An 8,785-nucleotide genomic window follows, 5' to 3' on the forward strand; every position below is an offset into this window, starting at 1 on the left:
GCGCACATGGTTAGGGCGGGACTTCCGGTATTCTCCTGGTGGCCTTTTTGGCTTCGGTTAACGGACCTGCAGGGTTCAGCGCGCTGGTTGGGCGTTGGTCTCGGGGAGGAGGAGCCGTGGGAGGCCGCGTCCCTCCGGGCAGGGCTGTCTGAGGCGGACTGACCCCCAACCGGCGGGATTGGGGTTCCCGTGCCCCCCGCCTCCTCTCCGCCTACAGAGCTCCCTCAGCGTCACCCCATCGGCCCTCCCGCCTCGGGGCCGGCGCCGCTCAGCCCCGCAGCCCAGGCCGCAGCGCCCAGAGCAGTGAGTGCCCGTGGGGGGCGCAGGGGGAGGGGGGGCGACGGGCTGCGGTGCCGCCGGGGAGGCCGTGGGGGCTGAGCCGGGAGGGGGGAGCCAGGCCTGTGTGTGTCTAAAGGCGACAGAGGAGGAGCGGCGGCTTCCGGGAGGAGGGTCCCTTCCTCCTCAGGGGACGGGCTGGGGGCTGTGAACACAGAGGGACATGGAGCCCCGAGGGATGCGGGCATCACCCGGCCCGGGGCTGGGCCAGGGCCCTGAGCAGCCTGAGCCCCTGGGTCCTGGCGGTGGGTGCCGGGCCCTCCACAGACATTCAGTTCCACAGGTTCCTGCAGGTGCAGAGCCGCTCGGGGGGCTGGGCTGTGGGGCTGATGTCAGGGCCTCACACTATCGGGGCCTCTGAGGTAGGGGGGTCCTGGGACTGTCCAGCCCCTCCTCCTGCCCCGGGACCTGCAGACACTCCTGAGGCCACGACGAGGTCTTAGGAAGTGGACCCTGGTTTTGGCAACGGGTGGAGTGAGATGTGGGGGGTCCTCCCAGGAAAAGGTACCCGGATGTGCAAAGGCTGGGAGTGAAGACTGAGCTGGCTCAGGAACGAACAAGTATCCTTTTAAAAATGTATACTTTTATTGATTTTAGACATAGAAAGGGAGAGGGAGAGAGACAGGAAGATATCCATGGGCGAGAAACAAAGATCGATCAGTTGCAGGCATGTGACCTGACCAGGATTGTTGCCTGTAAACTCTCAGTGCATCATGGGTCCGTGCTCAAGCAACTGAGACACATCAGCGGGGGCTATAGATCAGTTTAATATAGGGAATCATGGGCCCTAGCTGATTTGGTTCAGTGGATAGAGCTCAGCCTATGGACTGAACTATCCCAGGTTCGGTTTTAGTCCAGGGTACATGCCCAGGTTGTCGGCTCGATCCCCAGTAGGGGGCGTGCAGGAGGCAGCCAATCAGTGATTCTCACTGATGTTTCGCTCTCCCTTCCTTTTTGAAATCAATAAAAATTTATTTAAAAACTAGTAGCCCGTTTGCACGAAGATTCGTGCAATAGACCTTCATTCACTTGGCTGCCTGCACCAGTTTTCTGCTGGCACCGGGGACCCAGGCCTTGGCTGTGGCCACTGCCCTCTACCTTCTTTCAGGGTCCAGGCTTGGCCCTGGGCGGTGGCCTTGGGCTCAGCTGCACCCAGCGTCCCTGCGACCCGATTGCAGGAGCAGACCCCCAGGTTGGCTCGCTCCTGCCATCGGAGCAGGCACCCGGCTGGCGCCCAAGGCCCGGAAAGCCCCGGGCGGCTTTCCGGGCCTTGGGCTCGGCCGCACCGCACCCCAGCCGGGTCCCTGCTCTGATCGCAGCAGGCACCCGGCTGGCGCCCAAGGCCCGGAAAGCCCCGGGCGGCTTTCCGGTCCTTGGGCTCCGCCGCACCGCACCCCAGCCGGTCCCTGCGATGGGAGCAGGCGCCCGGAAAGCCACCGGCCCCAGCGTCCCTGTAACGGTTTCCTGGTGGGCGTGGTTGATGGGCGTGGCTTGGTTGGTGGGCGTGGCTTGGTTGGTGGGCGTAGCGAAGGTACGGTCAATTTGCATATTTGTCTATTATAAGGTAAGATATATAGGGAATCATGATCAGGATGATAATGGTCATAGTAGCTCACATGGGACAGTGTGGGCCTAGTACTGGCTTACCTGCTGGGGCCCCTGTTGTGGGAGGTGGGTGTCACAACACAGCACAGGACAGGGACAGAGTGGTCATGTAGAATATCGGGGATGGATAATGGTTTCCCAGCGGCCAAGGCTTTAAAAGATGAGTGGACATGAGATGAATTGGAGGCTGAAGAGTAAATCCAACAAGAGGAGACTAGGGCTGGTACATATTCTCTAAACACCAGGGTTTTGCTGTGACCCTGGGTGTGGCCTGGGGGTTGCAGTCAGTCTTGTGGGTGAGCTAGAGGCTTGAGTGCTCATCTGTGAGACTCACTGGGGTTGGTCCACAGGGCCATTGGGGCTGGGACTTGAGTGACGGGTAAGTGGAGAGATATTGGCTGTGACTGCTGAGGGGACATCAAGTGCAGCAGGGGAGGTACGCTGTGGATATCTGAGATCTGATTGTGGTTCTTTTGTGTGTTTTTAAAAATTCTTTGTTGTTGAAAGTATTATATATGTCTCCTTTTTCCCTATTGACCTCTCCCGCCCACTCTCACCCTCCAGCACAGGCCTCACCCCCCCCACTGTCTGTGCCCATTGGTTATGATTATATGCTTCCATACAAGTACTTTGAATGGTCTCTTTCCCCCTCTCCCCTTCTTTACATCTGAGGTTTGACTGTCTGTTCAATGCTTCCATGTCCCTGGATCTATTTTTGTTCATCTGTTTATGTTGATCGTTATATTCTACAAATGAGTGAGATCATGTAATACTTAATCTTCCTCTGATTGGCTTATTTCCTTCAGGTCCACCTATGCTGTTGCAAATGGTAAAAGTTCTTTCTTTTTTATAGCAGCGTAGTGTTCCATTGTGTATGTGTACCACAGTTTTTTAATCCACTCATCTGCTAATGTGCACTTAGACTGTTTCCAAATCTTAGCTATGGTAAATTGTGCTGCTATTAATATAGGGATTTATATATCCTTTCTGACTGTTGTTTCTGAATTTTTGGGATACATTCCTAGAAGTGGAATTACTGGGTCAAATGCAATTTCCATTTTAAATCTTTGAGGAAACTCCATACTGTTCTCCACAGTGGCTGCACAAGTCTGCATTCCCACCAGCAGTGCACGAGGGTTCCTTTTTCTCTGCATCCTCACCAGCACTTGTCGTTTGTTGATTTGTTGATGATAGCCATTCTGACAGGTGTGAAATGATATCTCATTGTCATTTTGATTTGCCTCTCTAGGATGATTAGTGACTTTGGGCATTTTTTCATATGTCTCTTGGCCTTCTGTATGTCCACTTTTGAAAAGTATCTATTTAGGTCCTTTGCCCATTTTTGACTGGATTGTTTATCTTCCTTTTCTTAAGTTGTATGAGTTCCCTATAAATTTTGGATATTAAATCCTTATTGGATATAACGTTGGCAAATATGTTCTCCCATGCAGTGGGCTCTCTTGTTATTTTGTTGATGGTTTCTTTTGCTGTACAGAAGGTTTATATTTTGATGCAGTCCCATTTGTAAATTTTCTCCTTAGTTTCCATTGTCCTAGGAGATGTATCTTTAAACATATTGCTACGAGAGTTGTCTGAGTTTTTGTTGCCTATGGATTCTTCTAGGATTTTTATGGTTTCCTGTCTTACGTTTAAGTCTTTATCCATTTTGAGTTTATTCTTGTGTATGGTGTAAGTAGGTGGTCTAGTTTCATATTTTTTGCATATATTTGTCAGGCATAAGTATTGCTGCCCCAGATTTTTTTTTAAGCTTTTTAAAAACATTTTTATTTATTTCACATGGGAAGGGAGAGGGAGAGAGAGTTAGAAACATCAATGATGAGAGAGAATCTGCTGCCTCCTACACACCCCCAAATGGGGATCAAGCCTGCAACCCAAGCATGTGCCCTTGACCAGAATCAAACCCGGGACTCTTCAGTCCAAGGCCAATACTCTATCCACTGAACCAAACCAGGTAGGGGTGTCCCAGATTTTTTTTTTTTTCATTTACCTGAAAATAATTTTTCATCCTTCACTTTCAATCCTTTGTTCTTAGTCCTTTGTTCTAAAGTGAGTCTTTTGTAGGCAGCATATATATGGGTCATTTTCTTATCCATTCAGCTACCTATGTCTTTTGATTGTAGCATTTAATCGATTTACATTTAAGGTTATTATTGACATAGCCTTGTTTGTTGCCATTTTCCTTTATGCCTGTGTTCCTTCTTCCCTTTCTATTTCTTCTTTTTACAGCTTTCCCTTTAGCATTTCTTGTATTGCTGGCTTGGTGGCAATAAACTCCCTTAGCCTTCTTTTGTCTGTGAAGCTCCTGATTTCACCTTCAATTTTGAATGATAGCCTTGCTGGATAGAGTATTCTTGGATTTATAATTTTATTCTCCTGTTTTATAAGGTTTTTTCCCTGTTATTGCTCTCCTTGGGTTTTTTTCTACCTTGTCCTCCAACTTGCTAATTCTGTCCTCAGTGTCTCCTATACTGTTGAAACCTTCCATTGTGTTCATTATTGCAGCTGTGCCATTCTTCATTTCCTCCTGATTCTTACACATATTGAATTTCTCATCTGGTTGTTTGAACACCCTTATAACCATTACTCTGAATTGTTTCTCTGACAAATTGCTTGCCTCCATTTCATTTACTTCCTTTTCTTGTGATACGTCCTTTTCTTTCATATGGGGGTTGTTTTTTTGTCTCCCATTTTTGTTGTTCCTTTGTGACTGTTTCTGTGTATTAGATCAAACTACTATGCCACCCAGAGTTTTTGAATTTGTCTTATGTAGTAGACGTTTTGTGGGACCAAGTGGTGCAGTCTCTCAGTTCTTTTGGGCTGGGTATTCTAGGGATGCCTCCTACTTGAGATATTTGGGTTCTTCTGATGCAGTTGAGTCTTAAATGTTGGCCTGTTTATGGATGGAATTTCCGCTGAGGGTATCTGATTATGTGGCTCACTCCCTACCATGTAGTGCCAACCGTTGTGGAGGTGCTGACCAAACAGCATAAAATACAACACGAGAAGACACAACACAGAAGGAACAGAACAGATTGTATGCAAGACACCTTTGACCACCAGAAGAAAGAGAATTAGGAGAGAGTAAAGAGAGCAAAAATGATAGCGAGAACAGGAAAGAAAAAAAAAAGAAAAGAAAGAGTATGGGGAGAAAACACCAAAAAAAAAACAGATAAACCAAAAAAACACAATCAAAAGACACCCAGAAAAGGAATTGGATGAATAGGGGAAGGACCACAGTTTAGTATAGAGAAAGTAAGAGAATGAGTGGACAAGAAGAAAAATAAAAAATTATTCATTTATTTATTTATTGAGAAAGAGAATGGAGGGGAAAGAGCAGATAGGCCTGAATTTAGGAAGTGAAACTAATTTAAAATTAGAAGAGCAAGAGAGGAGAGGAAAACACATTGAGTAGCAAATAAAGAGAAAAGAGAAGGGGAAATGGAGTAGGAGCAGGAAGAGGAAATTAGATATATGAATAAGGCAACAGAGACTACAATAGTAATGCATCAATAAGACAGGTAAAGACGATCCATTTTTAAAAAAGGAATAAAAAGAAGGGAAAATTGAAAACTAAAATGGGGAAAGAAGAAAAACAGGATGATAAAAAGGAGAAGCGAGGAAGGAAAAGGTGAAAAGAATCCAACTAACAATAGAAAAATAAATTAAGGTCATTTTGAAATAAAAAAATGAAGTGTTTATTTTAGTTGTTTTAATGCCCAATGGGGGATGGTTTTGGACCCCTTCTTCTGTCTGCCAATTCTGGGCTTCCGGTTAGGTAGTAGTTGCTGACCACTGTCAGGCACTGTCTGGCGTTTAGCACCATGTTGAAGCTCCAAGTGATCCACTGCTCCTCTGCTGTGTCTGTCTCCACAGGCCTGGCTGCAAGCAGGCGAGACCAGTCTGTCTGCTTTGCCTGTCTGCCAGCTGTCAGTCTTACTCACTCAGGGTCTGTTTCTGACAGGACTTTAGGTGGGGTGGTGCTGTTTCACTTTCCAGGAATCAGATGAGTGTTTTTGTGCTGACTCAGAGCTACGCCTCCACGAGAGGCCAAAAGTAGAACTCTGGCCTTGGTTGGTCAGAGATCCTGGTATGGAGACCAGTGGGGTTGGCTGGCAACCTGGAGTTTTTATCAGTCTGGTTCTTAGAATAGCAGGGCAAACTGGCCCCTCTTCCAATCCACTCACTAAGGGCTTGTTCAGACCTGTAAACTTGGCCTCTGCCTTTGTTTCCTTTGTGTAGCTCAAAAGGCAGGCAGGGTGTGGCATTTGGAAGGTTCAGAATGTCCCAGGGCCCCAGTCCTGGCCACATCTCCCTGCCCTGCTTCCTTCCCCAGCTTCTCCTCGGCCACCTCAAGTCTGTGCCTCTCCCTGCGCCACAGCCTTGGGTGAGTGTTTGTAGTTGAAAAGTCCTGTGTTCTGGGCTTAGCAAAGATAAAACAAAAGCAAAACAACCATGAAACTGGGTTTCTCTCCCGCTGGCACCGAGCTGCTCAGGCTGCCTTTTTAGGGTGCAGCCTTTTGCAGCTGTGGCCTCAGGTCTACATTCTCTGGCCACAGCAGCCTTGTTGCTCTCCTTTCCAGAGTTGGGTGTTCCGCCTGTTGCCAAGGGAGCTGTGGTTCCAGGCAGCTTCCTCACCCTCTGGGCCTGCTGGCTGGGTGTGCCCCCCAGCCCAGGTCCCTGTCCCTACTACTGTTCTCCAGGCGTCCTCTGCCCTTGCTTGTCAGTTGTTTCCTCAGCTGTGCCTAGTTTGTTAATTCCAGGTGGACGTTCTCCGATTTTTTTGCTTTGCCACTTTGGCCTTGGGACAAGGTGCATGTCATGTCTGCCTATTTGGCCTCCATTTTCCTCCCCTTGATTGTGGTTCTTAATAGATGAGTTTGAAGGAAAAAACAGTTGTGGAGAGAGGCCTTCAAGGCACGACTCTAGGCTGCCTCTGTGAGTGTGGACTATCAGTGTCTGGGCAATAATTGGTCTCATTTGAATTTGGCAAGCATTCTCTGGACCACACTTGCTGAGTAGTGAGAGGCAAATGACACGACTCTGTGGCCAGAACTGGGAGTGCAGGTGAGAGAGGTGTGGTAGAAAGAGTGCTGTGCCCCTGGCGAGGGAGTGAATTCATGGCCACAGGGCCCTGACCTAAACCAGAGAGTGAATGAAGGGAGTCCATTTCTGGTAGTGTCTGGATGATACAATCAGGGCAATTTTAGGGTACTTGCCTGAAAAGAGGGGTGTTGAGGTGCTACATGCCAGGTCCAGAGCTTAGATGCCATTTGTCTACCCACCTGCCTGTTGTTTAGGGCTGTTAGAGTGACCAATAGGAACGAGGTAGCATACATCAGTGTCACTCAGGCTTGAAAATCTCCACTGGCATGGGTAAGGGAGAAGGGTGAGACAGAAATACATTAAGGAGGTGGTAAACTATAATTTGGAAAAGAAGGTGTTAGGAAACAACCCGTCCTCACAACAGCAGATTTGAGTTATCTCTGAAGTTGTGCCTCTGAGAATGAAGCCGTGTAAGAGAAGTGTGTATCAAAGAATTATGTGGAGCAGGTACTGCAAAGTGATGGCCGTAGCAAACTGGGGGTTGGGCAAAAGGGTGAAATATAAGAAGAAAATTACTTCGACAAGACCAAATCCTGGCATCTTTTCTGATGTGGGGAGTAGACGGAGCCACCGGATGTGGAGGATGGGGAGTATGATGCAAATAAAATCCTAGGAGAGCAGCTGATCGAGAACTGAAATGTCCCCATTACGACAGGACGTGGACTTTGAGGACATGGCCATTGCCTTCTATCACGAGTGGGGGATCCTGGATGAGGCTCAGAGACTTCTGTGATGTGATGCTGGAAGTGTTTGCACTTGTAGCATCTGTAGGTAAGAACTTCACATCTCTCTTAATGTCCTAAAGTGATGTCCTCTCTTCCTATGTTCTCTGACGTAACTTTCTCTCTCCCACAGCCAGTCCATGGACTCTGCTGATCACCCACTTTCTTGTCACCTGTGCTGTGGCTGCCGGTGCTGAGCTGTGTGGAGAGTCCTGAGCAATGAACTCCTCGACCATCCCTAACACCCATTGTCCCACAGTGCAGAAAGTGTCTGGAGTCATGAGTGTTACAGACAGCTTCCCCTCAGTGGTATTGACAGTCACTCTGAGGGGGCACAGAGCTGGAGGGCATCCTGGCCCCTTCTCTCCTGGCAGGTAGGCCGGCTGGCCTCCTGTTATCGGGAGAGCGTGGTCTTTCTGAAGAGGTCACTTAGCGCGTCATCCCGGCAACTGGGGCGTGTCCTACAGAGAAGAGAGGAAGAACTAAAACGCAGGCGTGAGGGCAGGAGTGTCCTCGGAGAGCCCTCCCTTTCCCTACCTCCCCCCCTTCCCCCCCCCCCCCAGATGTCCCCATGCAGGCCACATGGCCCGGACCAAACTTTCCGCTCCTACTCGGCCTGTTCACAGCCTAGCATCACCCCAACACACAGCGCCCTGGTCAGGATGACTAGGGCTTGGTGGCTGGGTCAGCGGAGGCACCTGTGTGGTCAAGGCTGCCTCTGTGGGGGGCCCCCTCCCTTTGGTATTAGGTGCCCAGGGCCTGGGACAGAGAAGGACTGTGACAAATGGGGCTGCAACATCCCATGCCAAGGCGGGGCGATCACACCAAGGCCTAGAAGCAGAGGCAGCAGGGAACACGGAACCCAGGGGGAAAGCGGGGCTGCGTACCTCACAGGCTGTGGTCTGAATGGGAGCCCCTGGCTGCAGACCTGAGCTGGAGGCCCTGGGAAGCCAGCCCTTGCTCTAACCATGACTCATGGGGCGTGAGCCCTGAGGAGC

General features: G+C 49.4%; 1 long non-coding RNA gene across 1 annotated transcript; it reads left to right on the forward strand.

Annotated features, from left to right (window-relative positions):
- Positions 1–103: 103 nt before the first annotated feature.
- On the forward strand, positions 104–8,327 carry LOC129147103 (uncharacterized). Its single transcript, XR_008554903.1, has 3 exons — positions 104–303; positions 7,721–7,836; positions 7,921–8,327. It is a non-coding gene; the product is annotated as an uncharacterized LOC129147103 (long non-coding RNA).
- Positions 8,328–8,785: the final 458 nt, after the last annotated feature.

The sequence above is a fragment of the Eptesicus fuscus genome, chromosome 21 (genome assembly GCF_027574615.1).
Source record: "Eptesicus fuscus isolate TK198812 chromosome 21, DD_ASM_mEF_20220401, whole genome shotgun sequence".
Taxonomy (NCBI): domain Eukaryota; kingdom Metazoa; phylum Chordata; class Mammalia; order Chiroptera; family Vespertilionidae; genus Eptesicus; species Eptesicus fuscus.